Raw genomic sequence first — 19,574 nt, 5'->3', positions numbered from 1 at the left:
AAGAAATAGAATAACATGTCATGCCATGACTTGTACATTAGGAATTATTCCTGTTTCCTTCGTTTTCTATGTTTGTGAGCAGAGCAGAGGAACATAATTCATTGATAGTATAAGAAGCATCAATTTGAGTTGCTGTGGTTGGATTAAAGATAGATCAGTATCATGGCCTTTATGAATTCAGTTTGCATGCATTTTCCATGCTCTCTGAAATGGCCCATGCCCCACAGGGGCAGAAGTTGTGATGGAATATTATAACATGCAGCAAAGTATTTCTTTAGCCAATTCAGAGAAGGAAATTAATTTGAAATGACTAAAAATACAGTTTCTTATTAGCCTGGAATAAGTAACTGAATAATATACCCAATAGGACCTGATATGCAATATCACTTGGTTCCAACAGAGTGCATCTAAAAAACAGTAGTCCATTTGTATACTTATTTAATTAAAAAAATAACTACTTTTTAAAAACCAGACAATTAGATAAAATCAAGAAGCTTGAATAGTGATAAAGCCAACACATTAACAGCTCAGACTCCAACAGGGAAACAATTGTGATCTGATTAGCCATCACAATGATAGGAGGGACACACACATTGAATGGCATCTGTTTCCAATGCATCTTGGATTCACTTCTAGTGACTGCTGGGTTGCCAAATTAAAAAAAAAATAAGTCCCACACTCTGGGCAAAATGACAAAAGCATTTGAAAACAAAACATGGATTCAAAAACAATGCATTTGAATTTTCATAGCAGAAATATAATGAAAAGAATTAAGTAATAAATTTTATGTTGCATTTTACAAAGTCATCACAATCTATTTAGTTGTTTTTTTTTTTAGTGAGGCAATTAGGGTTAAGTGACTTGCCCAAGGTCACACAGCTAGTAAGTGTTAAGTGTCTGAGGCTGGATTTGAACTCAGGTACTCCTGACTCCAAGGCCAGTGCTCTATCCACTGCGCCACCTAGCTGCCCCAATCTATTTAGTTTTAACCCAGCCACTTCATTTCATGTTATCAATTTTTGTGGGTACTTTTTATTTTTTCATCACCATCATTTCCAAATATACCCCAGATATTCACCCAATAAACCTTCCTTTGTGATAGGGGGAAAACCAAAACCAATCCAAAACAACAATAACAAAAACAGTTAAGTAATAGTTCTTGTACTGTATGTAACACTATGCATGCTGAATACTGTAATTGTTCTGGTTCTGCATAGTGTACTTTGCTTCAATTAAGATGTCTTTTTCTGAATTCTTGTTTGGTGTTTCTTATGGCATAACATGCCCTTATTCATGTATATACTACAGTTCTTTCATTTCCCATTTAATGAACACTCAATTTATTTTCAATTTTTTGCTACCCCCCAAAATGCTACTATGAATTTGTGTGTATGTGTGTATTTATAAGATATTCTTAGATAATCTATTCAGATCACAATGTTTTTCTCAGTCATAAAATATCTCACAACTATAATTCCCACTTCTAGTTGTTGTAACATCTGTCCATCTTCTATTAAATTGTAGGGCCCTTAACAGAAGACTCTGTCCTAACTTTATTTGGATCCCTAGAGCTAAACTTGGAGTCTTACCCAAAAACAATCCAATGATCATTTTTTTTTTGTGGGGCAATGAGGGTTAAGTGACTTACCTAGGGTCACACAGCTAGTAAGTGCCAAATTTCTGAGGCCAGATTTTAATTCAGGTCTTCCTGAATCGAGGGCTGGTGCTTTATCCACTGTACCACGTAGCTACCCTCACAATCCAATGATCATTATTATGGAACTAAGGGTCCCCAACTAGTCTGGGAACATTCAGCACTCTCCTTTTCCTCCGTGGCTCCCATTGCGCAAATGTGGATCTGGGATGCTGAGCCCAAGTCAGGCTGTCCTGCAGTCTTTTCAGCCTTTACAAGGTACCAATCTGCTTTCATAATTGACAGTTTGTCCCAACCTACTCTTGTTTAGCTTTGGTACAATACTCTGCCCTTTCTCCCTTTTGTGTTCAATGGAATACTCCTAGAGGGAGAATCATGGTAAGTGATGAAGAGTGTAATTACATTAGATCCTGATTGATGGGGGCTGGTTTTCCTGGAAAATGGGGAACACATAAAGTGTAATCAGAACAATCACCAGGTCAAAGGGAAGACTTGTAATGGTGATTATAATTCTTGGATATCATTAGTAATAATAAATGTATTACTAATAATAAGTGTAAGAATTCAAAGTGCTTTGTAAGCCTTAGAGTCCTAAAAATATCTTGACAAAGAAAAGTGACAAGAATTCTCCTCATTATTAGCACTTTAAAACAATTTGTAAAATGATTTCACATCTGAGATCTCATGGAATCCTAATACAACTCTTTGAAGAAGATAGACCAAAATGTACTTCGCATCTGGTTGGGTTAGGCACAGCATATACAAATGCATGCAGGTTATTGCTGAGCTACATCATTTGGGGGGATGGTCATTCAGTTTGTCTGAAAGAGAGTTTGTGAAGAGGAATAATATTAGTAAAACACATTAACACCTGCTCTCCTCCCCCACTGTAGAGGAAGACATTAAATGCCTAACTGAATAGACAATGTTTTTTCTTAGAGGCAATTCATTTCCTTTGGGATGTCTTCTCTAGGTTATAAAGTTCTTATCTGAGATTCCCATTTTCCTGTCCCTTACTTGGTAATTATTCAAATGGTATTTGATGTGTAGTAGGAATCTTTCTTATAGCAAAAGTTTATTGAGGCTTTTGGTGTGGGCAGGCACTGTGTAAGAATAGTCTCTTCTCTCCAATGTTGGGGCTAAATATTAGTGGAGAGGGAAACAAAGAAAAAGGAGTATGAATGGTTATGAAGGATGACTCAGTAGGACAGAAGTATGGGGGAGGAGGAAATTGCTATCCACAAAGTACAGGCTCAAATACTTGGTGTGTGAATAAGCAATTGAATTATCTAGCACATTCATTCGTTCAGGCAGTATTTGCACAGGGCCAATTATTCTTGCATTTTCATCAATGTTAAAAATGGAGAGTTAGGAAAGCAAGAAGAGCAGGGTCATAGTTTCAAGGAAACACTTTTCTTTGTTTATTTAGGGTGCATGTGTGTTTATATGTATGTGTGGCTTGATAAGCCATTAAATGATCTGGTTGAATTTTCATCTTCACTTATACTTCTCCATAAATGGGTATCATAATATTTTAGAATATAGATAATCAAAACGGAGGTTGGCTGTAGTTCTTCTCATCGATACTCTTTTTGATATGGTAGAACTTGCTAATCTTTTGGTAGAAAAGGAAGCTAATAAATGCTTCCTTCCTGAGTGAGTCAATAGTGATTACTTTATCCAAAGTTGTGTTTGTCCTAGTACTCAAACACGGTGCAAGACTAGAGGATCATTGTCAAAAATGGTGCCTGCTTGATAGTCTATGGAATTCTTAGTTCATCTTTCATAAAAGGCTTTAGTTTTAGGACCACGTTAAGAACTGATTGTTTTTGGCTTCTTTGAAATGGTATTAATGCATGGGTGGCTATGTCTTTATACATTTTCCCAAAGTGAGTTTTCTTCCTTGAAAATACCAATTTAGAAATAGAACTGTAACTGTAGAGTTTGGAGAGAGTGTTCCCTATGATTGTATTTTCAGCATCTAGTCTTTCACCCATGCACTCTAGGTGATGTATGTGCTATGTGGTAAGGAAAGCAATATTTCATGATTTAAAAGGAAATCGATAGATCAGTGCATACAGTCTGCTTTTGGTAAATGAAAAGATAATATATTAAATCTCTTTGCACTGTTTATAACCCATTCAATCACTTTGCAGTAGTACCAGATGCAAAATGACCTTAGAAGAATAGACATTCCAGTTAGTAGCATTTTGCATAATGTCTTCCTTTTTAAAAGTGTTTAAATTATTGATTTTTTTAAAGTTGACTCTCAGCAAGAAATTAGGAATCTGAGAATTAGTACAAAAGCTTAACAAAGGCATGGAAATGCCTGTAAAGGTAAAGAGGCTTTGTGGTGGTGGAAATAATATTGACTTTGGAATCTCTATATCTGGGTTCAAATCCCAGCTCTGACATTTATTAGCTGTTTAACCCTGGGCAGTCACTTTATAGCTCTCATCCTCATTTTCTTCATCTAGAATAATGGATTAGGAATTGGAACAGCCCTCACAGATCATTTAGTCAAAGCCCCTCATTTCATTTCATAGGTATGGAAAATGAGGTAACTGAGACATCAAGGGACTTGCTGACTTACTACACAGGTAATTAATTGCAGAGGTGGACTTGGATCCAGTTCTTCTGAGTCCACAGCTAGAGCTTTTCCATCATGCTAGGCAGCTTCTAAATATCAAGGAACAAGACAAGGTCTGATACTTAAAATATATAAACCATATAGATATATTCACTCATAAAAGAAGGCTACAAGGAGCTATTATAATCTCATCCACCAAGTTCCCTCTCAGTGAATTCCTTTCTTCAATTTGCCCAAGTAAATAAATCAAGAAAAATATAACTATGCATACCATTTCCCAACCCTTGCATGGCCTATTTTGGTTGCATCCATGTTAATTTATTCCATTTCTACTTATTTCTGAAGACACAACTGAGTTCTTGCTAAGATACACTTTTCTAAGAAGGAAGGATTGATTTACAATCATAGCTAATATCAATATATTGTTTTGAGGTTTCCAAAGCCCTGTAAATATATTGTCTCCTTTGATTATTAAGGATTTACAACTCATGTATGGAAATAACCCTCACTATCACATAATTGACACTTGGTGATCTAACATCAATTCAGGAGAAACTGACAACATTCCAAGGGGTCCATTACACTTTTGGACAGAGCATTATCATTTTCCTTCCAGTATCAAGCTTAAATTTGGATCTTTGTAGCTTGTATCATTTGCCTCAGGGATTGCCCTCAGGTTGTTAAACAAGGTGAATCCTACTTTCACAAGAAAGCCTTTCAAATATGTGAACACTGAACACATCAAACATATTCTTCTGAATCCCGACCCCCATATAGAACATTCTTTCAGCTCATCCTTGTTCAGCATGGATTCAAGGCCCTTAATCATGTGAATCCACTAGAATGTAAAGGCAAAGAAGTCTTGAAGGCAAAGATTACATTTTTTTGTCTTTCCCCCCCCCATAGCTTGCCCTCACAATGTCTGCCACATAATAAATGCTTGTTGACTGACTATTGTGGGGACCTTCTGATCAGCACTTCACTAGCTTATCAATTCTCTTTGATCCCAAGAAATGAATGCAATATTCCACATATATTCTGACCAGGACTGAGTTCCCTTTTTATTCCTTTTTACTTATTTCATTGGACCAGGGGCCAGTGTTCTATCTACTGTGCCACCTAAGTTGGAAGGACCTGACTTCAAATCCTCAGACATTTACTAGCTGTGTGACCCTGGGCAAGTCACTTAACCCCAGTTGCCTTAAACATCCAGGACCATCTCCAGTCATTCTGATATATATCTTGCCACTGGACCTAGAATCTAGAGGAGTGAGGTTGGTGATTTTTGCCTAACCCTTCTTCATTTTTCACTGCAAGTCATGAATCACTCCATTGACATTGTCAATTGGAACAAAGGACAAACAACAATCCCTTTTTTATTCTTAGAAGCCATCATCTTTCTTAATATAAGCCACATGCCCACTAGCTGTTTGAGGTGCAACATCACCTTGTTTAGTGAGCTTGCAGCCCATTAAAACCTTCAGATTCTTTTCAAACATATGTAGTCCTGCCACCTCCATCTTGTACTTGCTAAGATACTCTTTTGAACCGAGTGTAAGACTTTCTATTTTTGCTGATCAGATTTCAATTTCTTCATTTCATCCCTGGGTTCTAACCCGTCAAGATCTTATTGGCTCCTGACACTTCCATCCAGCACATAAAACTCCCTCTTTGCTTGTTGTCATTTGCACATCTGATGAACATGCCTTGTCTCTAAGCCTTTTATAAAAACCATTAAGTAACAGAAGGACAAACACAACTCCTCCTACATTCTGACAGACTCATGCTGCCAGCTTGTCATTGAACCACTAATAACTACTTCAGTCATTCCCACATCTATCTTGGACATATCCCTATCTTTTCCACAAGAATGCCATGAGATGTTTTGTCAAATGCTTTACCAAAATCTAGGTAAATTCTATGGATGCCATTGCCCTGACCTATTGTTATCATGACTCCATCAAAAGACAAGAGCATGACCTATTCTTTTTTTGATTTGTTTTTTTGTTTTTGGTGAGGCAATTGGGGTTAAGTGACTTGCCCAGGGTCACACAGCTAGTAAGTGTGTAAAGTGTCTGAGGCTGGATTTGAACTCAGGTCCTCCTGAATCCAGGGCCAGTGCTCTATCCACTGCGCCACCTAGCTGCACCCTATCACCTATTCTTAAGGAAGGCATGAGGGATCTTTGTACCCATTACTTCACTTGCCATCTCTTTGACACAGTTCTTATGATTTCCTAGAAATCAAAAAGTCTCACAGGCATTTAGTTTGGGGTGCTCTTTCTGTCACATTTTATGGATGATGAAAAAGCATTTGCCCTTCTCTAACCCTGTAGTGACTTGCCCATTTCCCATGATCACTCATATGTCATTGATGATATATGTAGTCTGGTTTGCAAGTTCTTGCCAGGTGACTTTGAATACATCAAGACAAACTAAGTTAGCTCTTGTTATCTATCCTTGTTAAGACATTGGTGTCCTGTGTTTTCCATTACAAAGGTGATTCTCCTCTACAGAGAAATGAGAAGCAAGCAGTTCTGACAGATACATATGAGTTATGTATAGAGGGAGATAGGGGGACGGGCAAAGGAGAAAACCGAATTGTGTGCTCTAAGAATGCTTATGGAGGGAGGTGAGTCAACTGCTGCAGAAGAGGGAAGGTTTATTAATACATTCCTGGTTTTTTTTGTTGTTGTTGTTTGTTTTTTGAGGCAATTGGGGTTAAGTGACTGGCCCAGGGTCACACAGCTAGTATTAAGCGTTTGAGGCCAGATTTGAACTCAGGTCCTCCTGAATCCAGGGCCATTGCTCTATCCACTGCACCACCTAGCTGCCCCTCGTATTCCAAGGGTGATCTTAGTCAATAACTTCAACACAGAAGAAGACATCAAAAGGGGAAGTTAAAACAGTATAGTGTACATCAAAGAAAGATGAACAAGAATCAAATCCCAGGTCTGCCTTTTTGCTCTCTGTGTGACATTGGGCAAGTCATTTTCTTCCTCCAAGTCTTAGTTTTCTTCCTTTGTAAAATGAGAGGATCAGACCTTTCTAGCTCTCTGTGATCCTATGCTCCACGATTCTGCTCACATATATATATATATAATGAGAGCCACTTTGCTGCCCTGCTCATATATATTCTGCCTTTTTCTGATCAAAACTCTGTTTCCTTCATCTCTCCTAAGTGAAATCCATAGCCGTTTGGACCCGTGGTTCCCAAGTTCCTGGGACCTTTATGTCAGGGACTCAGCAATTCTTTCCTAGGCTTTTCCATGGTTACCCAGCCAAGGTCATGTGATTTTTCCAGGTTTCTGAAGACTTGGGCTGTGCTTGTCCTTGCAAAATCCATTGTTGGTCCCTGGGATTATGGGTATCCTTGCCCCTTCCTTCTCAGTTCCACTGGCCCATTTTCCCTGGGTAAAAATGAAGGAAGTGGTTATTGGGCTCTGGGTGATTAGGGAAGGATTGTTTAATCCACCTGCCCCCTATGCTTCTCCCTTATGTTCTCCACCTGTAAGATGCCCCTGGCCTCAGTACTCTCCCCACTGCCTGCTCGGCATTCTGGGCTGCCTTTTGGAGCAGACCCAGATGTAGATGCAGTGGGGCTTGCTGAATTATTCATGTAGCCATAAGATGGGAATAGCTTCTCCTAGGTACTCAGTAGTGATGATGGGGAGAGAGGAAGGAAATAGCAAGTCATAAATATCCTGCCAGTGTTCATTTTTTTCATCTGCTGGATGGGTTAAAAGCAGGTCTTCAATTGTGTCATTGCACACAATCCTCCTGGAGTCTTTAATCACTTGATAGATGTTGAGTTGGGGGATAAGACTGATGGGACATATTTTATCTGAGCACAGGGAAGCAACCAGGGTCTGAGCTCTAATGGTGCTGATTGAAATTGCAAGGATGTGTTGGCCGTTTGGGCTGGGTCTTAACTGGCTTTGAGATCCTGGAGAGATTAGGACCTACTAGGGATGATCTTCAGTGACAGTTGTCTGAAATAGCTGAGGAGTGGGGGCTTGGGCCTGGAGGTTGGAGGTGGTAAGGAAGGGTAGCTCACCTCATCTATCAGGGATACCGGAAAGTCATCAGACACTTCTCTATCTTGTCCCCTCCCCCAAAGAATTTTTAGTACATCATGAAAATTAAGAATCTGCTGTTCTGAAGGGGGAAAAAAAGGATCATGGCATAGTAGAAATTAGGGATGGATTCTGGAAGAGCTGGATTCAAATCCTACTTCTCAACCTTTTTTTAAATTTTTGTTGAGGCAATTGGGGTTAAGTGACTTGCCCAGGGTCACACAGCTAGTAAGTCTTAAGTGTCTGGGGCTGGATTTGAACTCAGGTCCTCCTAAATCCAGGGCCAGTGCTCTATCCACTGTGCCACCTAGCTGCCCATCTACCTCTCAACCTTAATGGCTGTGTGACCTCAGGCAGCTGCATTTACTCCTGGGCCTTCTTTCCCTTAATAATCCAAAGGGAATAAGTCATGCTTGCTTTCTTGGCCTCACCCAGAAGTGGTGAGGATAGTGCTTTATATACCTTAACACTCCTCAGGAGCATGAGCTCTCCTTCCTGCCTTTTATGGGGCAGCTGGCAGGGCAGTGCATAGAGCACTGGATTTGGTGTCAGGAATGCCTGAGTTCAAATCTGGCCTCAGATACTCCCTAACTGTAATTCTGGCAAAGTCACCTAACCTGTTTCCCCCAGTTTCTTCAACTGTAAAATGGGGGTAATAACAATGAAATGAAAACAAGAATTGAGAAATGCTTGGCACAGTGCCTGTCACATAGTGGCTGCTAAATAAATGTTTATCCTGGTCCCCTTGTTTGAAGATACAGAAACAAGAGAAAGTGGGGCTCACACTACTGATGGTGCAGCCATGGGAGGGACTTTCAGAACTATCACACCTACTTACCCGTGTGCACTCTGGGCATCAGCAACACAAGCCTTTGCTCTTTCTTGCTTAAGGACTTAATTTCTTCCTGTAACAATAAGTTTGATTGGTCTTTGTACTCTTTTCTGATCAGGTAAAGAATAGACAGCATCCCCACTCTTGAAGTGAGCCTGTGAGCAGAAGCTACTTCAATGGTTTGCATGCCAAAGGCAAGGTCTTTTTGAGAGCTATTTGTTTAAATTCCCAAAGCTGCCAAACATTTGAGCTGCAATGTGGCACTGTCTGGGAGCTCCTGGTCTTTGATGAGGTCTTATCTGTTTCTTGTTCCAAATTTGGATAGGGCTGGCATGAGATAGTCAGTATGTAGAATACCAGGCACACGCTGGGGTGTTCCATCATAGACAAAGCTCTGGAGTGGGAGAGACTGTTTGCTAACATTTTTCTTTAGAATTATAACTCCTAATCACCTGCCTTGGGAAAAGAGACATTTCTGACCAGCACTGATGCGTGGTAAGGACTTGTTCTCAGAATGCCCTTTAAAGGTTCTGTTCCTCAAGACTCTGACATCCTCAAATGGGCTTTCCAGGAAATTTCCTCCCACTGTAGACTTGGTAGAAAAAGTATGTTCGTTTTCTTTGGGAATTTAATTTCATTTGACTTCAAAAAAAGATGAAAACTACTTTGGAAAAGCCTGTCCATAGATCTTTCCCTACTTGCCACCTTCCTGCCTACTTCCTACCCCCTACCCCCACCTACTTTCCCTTCCCCTCTCCCTCTTTCTTTATCTTTGTCTGCCTGCCTGTCTCTATATATGCATTTTCTTTCTTTCTTCTCTCTCTCTGTCTCTCTTTCACCATGTTGACCTCCTCAATAAATACACCTGGGTCTGTGATGTTCAAGTCCAAGTGTGTTGACTCTTCCGTTGATAAAGTATGTTATAGTAGTGACTCTTTTACTTTTGTTTCCATTCCTCCTTTTGTTTTCATTATTAAGGTCTCTTTGGTATGACTTCCCATGAAACCACCTTTGGGGCAGTCTTAGTTTCTTATCTGTAAAATATGCTGAAAAAAGAAATGGCAAACCACTTCAGTAGCTTTACCAAGAAACCCCCCAAGATGGGGTCACAAAGAGTTGGATACAACTGAAACAACAACAAACTGGTTTCTCTTTTATTCATGATCACCTGCAATGGACTTAGAAGTCAACTCTAGGTTTCCATAGCTCTTATTTTTGAGAGGAGAAAAAAGAATGAAGCAAAATTCTACCACAAAGGCTCTTTCTTTTACAGAATCATTCAGAATTCTTGTCAAGATCTAATAATAGAAATAGAGAATTCAAGGATCATCAGTATCAGTATCAAGCTAGTCACAAAACAGGTTGATCCGTGCTCACTACAAATAAGTGCCCAAATGATGGAAATACAGCTCCCAGAATTCAGGTCAAGGAAGGATTCCCCACAGTCAATGAGACCATCCAAATCTTACTGCTTGCAGATGACATTGATTGGGTTGCCTCAGGTCCTGAAACACAGGAGAGCTTCTTACAAGAGATCTTTCATCATTCAAAGCAATCTAGCCTGACATCCACACATAAAAGACAGAGGATAAAGAATCTCTTGCCCAGATTATGATATTCAGTTTTTTTCTTGATTGATAGGACTGGAGCTCATTGCACTACATCTGAGTCATCCTCTTTAAAAGACAAGCAATATTCTTAGATATACAAAGTCCTTCTGAGGTGAAAAGCCAGTTTTCCAAAAATCTCAGAAGCCCACTGATAGCTGCCCTCTCATTTACTGGGTATGGTTGATTGTTGTCCTTCTTTCTGGAAAAGGACTGAAATGACATCACTATGTTGGAGTCAAGGAGCAATGAGTCTGACTGGCTGATCATACCAGCATGGGTTATGGATAGAGGTAGATAAAAATAGTCTCTATTTTATGGATTTGATGTTGGAAGTGACTTTACATGTTATCTAGTCCAACTTCCTTATTATATAGAAGAAGAAACTGAGGGCTGGAGGGATTAAGTGATTGACCCAAGGTCACACAGGTAGCAAGTGACAGAAACAAGGTCTTCTGAGTGCACAGCCAGCTTTGTGATTTTTTTTTTTTCTGACTACAGCAAGATCGTTTGGTTCATAATGGAGAAGTGTGCAAATCATTCTCTGTGAATGGAAAGATAAACCTTTATTAGTCTTTTACAGTCAGCCGTCAGTGTATTCAGGAACATTAAGCTGAAGAAGGAAATACAACTTGTGCCTTTAAAATAGTCTAGTGTGTCAACCCCTAAAGCAAAGCATTTAGCAACCTGGAAAGCTTGCCGACTAAATCACTCCATTGCTCTACTCCCATGGGTTTCAATGAGTCTCAGTTTAGAGCAGATTAAAGCTGATTCCAAGCTTCCATTAGCTTTCCAGCCCAAATCATGAGCTAAATTGCTTTTGGCTGGGATAGTCTCCCAAAGAGTGGATCAAAGAGAGTTGGGGGGGGCGAGGTTTGAGGTTTGTTTGTCTGGATTTGCATCGTCTCTTCCAAATGGATTCATTGTTTGCTCTGTGACGAGGCACAGAACACTCAGTAAAGCAGCTGGGGTGTTTAGGAAAGCAGTTATTGGAGCTGGCTCCACTTTTGGCCAGAACTGGGTCCCATTCTTGGGACTGCGAGAGCAGCATGTCACCAGCTTGAATCACTTAGAGATGACTGAGAGCCAAAGGTTCTTTTTCAGAAAGGAAACTCGGAGCTTTCCACTAACTCACAATTATCTATACATATCTTGGGTCCAAGAAAGCGCAACCGGGGAGTGTCCGGTCTGTCCCACTGACTGTTTCAATTCAATTCATCCATCATTTAATCAGCCTATGGGCTAGGAACTCTGCTAATTGCTTCAGATATAAAGTAGAAAATAAAATAATCCCTTCCTTTAGAAGAGCTCACATTTTATGGGAGAGGGGAGGAGAAAAGAAGGAATATGTACTGATGAATCGCAATATTCTTTATTTTGTTATGGAAATTGAGTATGTGTATGCCAGCGCTTCTCCAACTTCTTGGTCTCAGGACTCCTTTATGCTGTTAAATTATTCTCCCTCCCACCAAAATGAGCTTTTGTTTACTGATATTAACCATATTAGAAAGTCTAATATTATAAAATATATTCTATCTTTTAGGTCCCTGAAAAAAAAAACTATTTGATCTAGGGCCACATCCTAAATTTTTTTTTCCTTTTGGAAACAATTGGGATTAAGTGACTTGCCCAGGGTCACAGAGTTATTAAATGTCTGAGGCCATATTTAAACTTAGGTCCTTCTGACTCAGGTCAGTGCTCTATCTAGGACCACATCTCGAGAACTGCTGATATAGACCATATAAATACAACCAATTAAGGGGTGTGTGTGTGTGTGTGTGTGTGTGTGTGTGTGTGTGTGTGTGTGTGTAGGTGGGAGAGAGCTAATAATTGGGAATATAGGGAAAGGTCTTATGTGAGCAATGTTGCTTGAGCTCATTTCAGTCAAGTTAGGGATTTCAGAAAGGAAACCATTGCAATCATGAGGGCCAACCTGGGCAAACATCACACACAGAGAATGGCAAATAACCTAATTTGTCAGGGACATAGAGTATGTGAATAGCAATGAATGGTGTGAAAAAAGATTGGAAAGATAGCTCAAAGCCAGAAGGGCTTTGAAGACCAAATGGAGGAATTTGTGATCCCAGAAGCAACAGGGAGCCACCAAGGCTTCTTGAGCAAAGGAGTAACATGGTCAGACTTGTCTGCTTTGGGTATACTAATTGGCAGCTGCTGGGAGCAGGAATTGGACAAGGGAGAGACAGAAGCAGGGAGGCTAATTAGTGTACTCCCAGGAATCCTGCCATGCCTTGGAGGGGTTTTGTTTCCTAAGTGAGGGGCCTGATATCTGGCTCTGGTTATCTGACACTTGAATGAAATGACCTGAAGCTGAAGGCTCTTTTTCCATGGTGGGAGAGGATAGAGGAGAAGCCTTGTCACTTAGAATTAAAGCTGCTTTACAGGGCCCAAAGGAACCCTAAGTGAACGTTTTAGAGCTGGAATCACTTGGTCCCCATAAGCATTACAGACAGCAGTTCCTCACTTTTATTTTTACTCTTCCCTTATTTCACCAGAAATAGGTGCTGGGAGAAAAATATATCAGGGCACTAGTTATTATTCCTTCTTCACATCCTTTGGAGACAACAAGTACAACCCTGTGTGTATATATGTACACGGATATGTTTGTGTACATGCCTATGTGTATACGTGTGTGCTTATCTGTGCCTTACTCATTCCATGAAATTCCATTTTTAATTGATGTAGACAAAAGGGGTGGGGTTTGTGGGTCATTATTGAACTATAAAAAGCATTATCTTTTATTTTAAGGGGCTGAGGAAGTGATCATTCAAAACCTGAAAGGAAGGCTATTGAAGCGGGCTGGCTTCCCGCTCTCCTAAGCTGCTCTGATCCGTGATGGATTCAGCATGTTGCTTCTTGTAGAGACACTTCCCCCTTTTCATTCTATAGTGATTCTTGGTGCATTCATGATCCTTGCAGTTGTTTGCATGAGGTCCCTTGTGACCCTTGACCAGGGGGGTCACTGTATCTCTTCTGTGGCCTAGGAGTACTATTCTCATGATGCTTCCTTAGAATGGTGTCTGACACATAATGCCCACTTGATGAGTGCTTTTTAAAGTTTTGAAAATATATTTTTTTAACTTCAAAAGTTTTTTGATTCATGGAATATGACAAGCATTTCTACATCATAATATAAGAAAAATGATTGCATGCACAACTGTAAATCTATTATGTAAAACTTGCTATTCCATTTAAATTGATAATAGTCATCTTGTAAATTTCTTTTTTTCCTTCCCCCCCATAAATAAGTTGTATGTGTGTGTTTATGTGTGTAAAATTATTCTATACATTGTTTCAATCAGTGGAAATTGAGAATACAAGAAAAACAAAAGCTATAAAAGGCAGAGAGTTAAATGAGCAGAACCAAGAATAGCAATATTGTTTTAAGAATGATTTTGAGTGAATAAGTTATTTTGACTATTATAAATACCCAAATTATCTATAAAGGACAGAGAAAGCACTGATAATAGAAGTATGTATAGAATAATTTTACATGTATATATCTATTTGTGTCTAATGGTAGCCATTTAGGGGAGAAGGAAATTTACATTATATATTTAAGAGGAATTACAAGTTGTATATAACAGAACACATTTGCAGTTTCATTGCAATGTTTTTTAAAAAATTATACTGTGATGAAAATTCTTGTTTTATTCCATAAATTTAGTATATGTTCATATGTATGTAGTTATGAATGTACATTTCATTCTTCAGTGTGAGTCCTTCACCCTCACTATCAGGAGATGGGTAGAAAGCTTCGTCATTACTTTCTGGAGCTGTAGGTCATCATAGTACAAGAATATCCCATTATTTATCTAGCATAATATGTTTCATCTAATTCCCAGTTTAAGGGTATCTCCTTACATTCCCATTATTTGCCACCTTAAAAAGAGTTGTGAATACTTTTTTGTACATCCTTAGTGTTTGTTTTGCTTAAACCTAATCTCTCCTTAGCTTTTACCCTCCTTTGAATTCCTTCTCTTCCTTCTCCCCTTTCCCTCCCGTTTCCCTGTTGAGTGAAATGTGTTTCTGTAACCGTGTGTGTGTGTGTGTGTGTGTGTGTGTGTGTGTGTGTGTGTGTACATATGCATGCATGCATGCATGCATGTTTTCTTCCTTCTTTTGACCAGTTCATATAAGAACAAAGTTCTTACGCCAACCTCCGGTCCCTAGCCTTTTTGTTTTCTCAATCTATTTACAGGAGTTTTGTGAAAGGGGAGCTTGTTACATGTTGGCTTTGCTACTCCACTTAATAAAGGCTTGTCGATTTGGCTTGAGTTGCTTTGGAACACAAGAAACTGAAAGAGTCTCATCCATCAATTAATCAACATGCATTTATTAGGGACCTACCATGTGCCCAGAACTGTGTTTTTGTACACAGAAGATTTGTTTTAAAATTCCACTATAAGGGAAGAAGAGTACCAGTAGCTGTTAGTGATCAGAAAAGACTTTGTATAGAAAGGGGCTGTTCAATTGAGTCTTGAAGGAAATAAAGAATTCTAAAAGGCGGACACTCCAGACATTGGTAAAGGCTATGCCTGTCAGAGATCTAAACCCCAAAGGACCTTGTTTGTTTGCTTTCTCTATGTCCCATTTCTGCCTCTTCAGATTTTTGTTTTGTTTTGTTTTAGCTCAAAGCATTTTCCTTTTTTTTTTTTTAAATATTATTCCCTTCTTCCTGACAACCTAGACATTAGAGAGGCTGTCCTCCACTTCTTTCCCCTTCTATGGTAAGGAGACACTTTCTGCCCACACAGCTGTAACTTGACCCTGGTGCAAACACAAGCATAGCACACTCCCTGAGGGTCAGTGGTAAACTCCCTTTGTGCTGTGCCTGCTTGAGCTGAGATTCTTAGTGTTCTGATTGTTGAGATAAACTATATATTCACTGGGCCTATTGCTTTCTGAGTTAGACTGTGCCTACAGTGGGCTTTCCTTCCTTTTTACTAGGAGCTTGCCCACCTTTCTTCCAGTATGACCACATAAGCCCCCTCCTGGATTAGCAGATTGTCTCAAAGACCTTGTGTGAGGAAGCAGCCCTCACCTGTTGTCTCTGAGAAGTTTGGATTCTAAGGTCTCATGGGAAGTAAATGCTGTCATTTTGGAGAGGAAGCATAGGCTAGTGGAAATGGTTCTAGCCTTGGGGTTGGGAAGACCTATGTTCAACTCCCATATCAGATATTGATTTTGTGACCACATGCAAGTTTCATAATCTTTCTGTGTCTCAATTTCCTCATCCACCAAATGATGGTGTTCAACTTGATTATGGGGGTTCTCTACCATATGATCATAACACATGATCATCCCATCTTTTTATAGAACACATTTGCCTGATAGCTACACCTGCTCATGCCAAATATGCACCTCTTCATTGTCTTCTCTGTGGCTGTGGGATATCAAAGCAACATCTCAATTGGTCAAACCAAAAAAATCTTCCTAAGAGTCTAACTGAAATGAATGGCTGTTGGACAGAATTGCTTGGCATAAAATAATTAGCTCAATGTACTTACACCAAGTTGGGGATAATGTGCTACAGAAGGCAGAGAAACAAATCCTGCCTATGCTCCCTGCTACCCACATGACCTTAGGCTAGTGACTTATTCCCCCCCACCCCTTGATCCTCAGTTTGCTCACTTGTAAAATGGAAGAGTTTAACTAGAAGATCCATGAGGTCCTCATAACTCTAAATCTATGAGAATAAAAATCAGGTAGATGCATAAGAAATCACATTCTAACTAGGAATAGTCTTCCATAATTTGTGTCATATACACTACCACAATCACATCTGTCATATACACAATCATTCTTTCTGTCTTTACTACTCCTTGACTATTTTGCCAGTTTACTCCAGTTCATCCTCCACAGAGCTGCCAAAGTGATTGTCCATGTTATGGCCCTACTCATTATCCTCCAATGGCTCCCTATGGTCTCCAGGATCAAGTACAAAACTCTCACTTTATAGCCTGTCAAACCACATTAGACATTATTCCCCTTCACATACTTCACAATCCAACTGCATGGGCATTCTTGCTTTTCTTCCCAAACAATACTTTATCTCATATGACCAGCCTTCAAATAGTCTGTTTTCCATCCCTGCAGTTTACATCTTTCTCTTCTCTTCCTCTTTGCTTTCTAGTTAATTCCTAGTTTCTTTTAAAATTCAGTTCAAGTGTCTTATTTGAAACCTTTCCTCATCTTTTCTGCTCCCCATCCACCCATTATCTTGTACTTATTGTATGTATAATTCTATGTCTCTGTGTTGCCTCCCCTGATAGACTAGAAGCTCTTTGTGGTGAGGGACGATTTCAATAACATCTTTACATTTCCAGCACCTACCACAGTGGCAAGCCCACAGCAAACATTTCATAAATTCATGTTGATTGGGGAGAAATTGCAAAGGGACCAATTTAAGCTTAATATCAAGGGGAAAGAAACCTTCCTAACAATTAGTCTTGAAAAGTAGAATGGGCTGCCTTGAGGGATGGTGAGTTCCTATCTTTGTAGGTCTTTAAGCAGCTTTGTAAGGTCCTTAAGCAGGGGCCAGATGATCTCTTCCTAGGTATGGTATAATGGAGATTCTTTTGGCCTATGGGTTAGCCAAAGTGGCCAATGATATTTCTTGGACTCACAAATCTTGTAATTGAGTGAAGGAGTCACCAATCTATATTGGTGGAGGTAGCTTCCACACTGAGTGTCTGTCCCCCATGCTGATATTGACCTATGCACTATGACTAACTATCCTTCCCAACCTCCCACTCCTCCCCCCCTCCCCCCACCAAAAGACATCATAAAAGGCCTGCAGCCCTACTAACATGCAAAGAGATCTAGGTAAATTGAGATTGTGTTAGATGAACTCTGAGGCCTCTTCCAACTTGGAAGTAAAGTAAATGGAATCTCTACTCCTGTGGTCAACAAGGCTGTGGAACTCCACCAGATGTCAAGCCCTATATTGTGGGTACAAAGTACCTGCCTTCCCTCAAGGGGCATCCATTCCAATATCATAAAATAACATAGAGACAGGTCCAAATAAAGTACAATGACATCCTTATTAGTGCAAAAAATGAATCCTGTGAAATGGTCATGGTCATTTATACTTGAATTTATACTGCTTGGAGTTGTAAATTTGCAAAATATGAGAAATGCTTCCAGCCAAGTGGAAATATAAAGAGGGAAATTAAATGATGCAACCACTTCACAGATGCAAATGCTTCACTATTTGTGTTAATCAGGACCTAGCTATATCTCCAAGGTAATTGAAAGTGATTTCATAAGAAAGTGACAGTCTGGACAAGCAACAGCACCAATTAGCACTTTCATTGTGTGTGGGCATGGGATTCCAGAGGCCCCACTAGAGGAGGGGCCAAATTTTTCCCTGTATCTGAGTTCAAATGGTCTAATGAGGTAGTTCCTAACACAGAGAGATGGGAGACTGAACATTCTTTTGGAAAGTATCATAGAACATGGTGGGTGCATGGCCCATAGATGAGGACAGATTGGTCTTATCTCTTTGAGTGTCAAGAGTCCAGAAACAAGCAAGCAGTGATGGAATGGTGTGACCTTGAATCCACTAGCCTGCCACCTGCTGTAAGCTCTGTTTCTTCCCTTCCTTTATTTAGCTTGGTAAGGCAGGTCATCTCAGAGTTAAGGTTGGAAAATTCTGCAGTTAAGCTAGCCTGTAGACATCTGAAGAACAATAAGACAGCATCGACACGAGCTGAGCGACATTTTTCTATTAGCTGTTTTTCTTTTATACGCTGGGGAGGTAATGAGGAGGACTCCATCACGCCACTTCCAGCTCCTGGGGAGAGCATCTGTAAACAACATGTCATAATCATTAACTTGGAGCACAGTGCCACCCATACTAATGTTTTCATTCGTGTAAAATCGAAATGTTTATTTGTGTCTGAGCCCCAAGGGAATGTAGGAATAACTCTGCCAGTTCACATAGAGTGGAAGTAAAAGGTGTCCTGTTTGTGTGGTTGGGCTCCATTGGATTGCTCATTTGCAATCCTCTTTATCTATAAGGCATCAAACTTAGTGGAATTTGGGGTCCACAATCTTAGATGAACCATTTTTGTCGGCTTATACTCATGATACATTTTCAAAGGCACACTTGAGGAAGAGTCCTTTCTCATTGGCCATTCTCAGGTGCCAATGTCCATTTCTTTAGAATGGCCCAAAGAACATGCTCAATTCTGGATGGTCAGATGATCTGTGTTTGCCTTTGAAATAACCACAATGAATTAATCTCTTTTACATGTAATAAAGGGGAATTAGAATAAAATGGGGGATTAAAATATGAAATCAATTGACAACCCTTTATAAAACACTTGCTATATGTCAGGCAACGTTCTGGGTGCTGGTGATAAGAAGACAAAGAATGAATCAATCGCTCCTCTCAAGCAGCCTCCTTTGCAAAGGAAGAGAGCAACATATGGTAGGTGCTTCACAAATGTTTATTAATTGATAGATGTACATAAGAATTCAAGGGAGTTTGGAAAGGAGGGCGTTTGGCACTTGGGTAAAAGGTGGTACTTATGTCGAATTTTGGAGGATTTTATGAAGTGGAAATGAGAAAGGAGTGATTTCCAGGCATGTAGGACAACCAGGGCAAAAACATGAAGATGGGAGATGAGGTGCCTTGTAGGAACTGAGAGAAGGCCAGTTTGACTGGGTCACATAATACTAAAGGCAAAGTTAAAACAAACAAACAAACAACAAAACCCCACAACAATGAAACTGGAAAGAAAGGTTGAGAAGGACTTTGAAATCAAATGGTTCATATTTTCTTCCAGAGG

General features: G+C 39.8%; 1 protein-coding gene across 10 annotated transcripts in view; it reads left to right on the top strand.

Annotated features, from left to right (window-relative positions):
* Nucleotides 1-19,574, top strand: part of NRG1 (neuregulin 1) — an 818,450-nt gene that overhangs the window by 713,593 nt on the left and 85,283 nt on the right. Inside the window, exon 1 of one of the 10 annotated variants that reach the window (XM_043971808.1) lies at nucleotides 19,146-19,213. The exons of the other annotated variants lie outside the window; for them this stretch is intronic. The gene's annotated coding sequence lies outside the window, so the exon portion shown is untranslated. Of the gene's footprint in view, nucleotides 1-19,145; nucleotides 19,214-19,574 lie in introns of those variants that run through there. 10 annotated transcript variants of the gene reach the window in all.

This window comes from Dromiciops gliroides, chromosome 6 (genome assembly GCF_019393635.1).
Source record: "Dromiciops gliroides isolate mDroGli1 chromosome 6, mDroGli1.pri, whole genome shotgun sequence".
NCBI classification, from domain to species: Eukaryota; Metazoa; Chordata; class Mammalia; order Microbiotheria; family Microbiotheriidae; genus Dromiciops; species Dromiciops gliroides.
The sequence above is the reverse complement of the archived record's forward strand: the minus strand, read 5'-3'. Positions and strand labels throughout refer to the sequence as shown.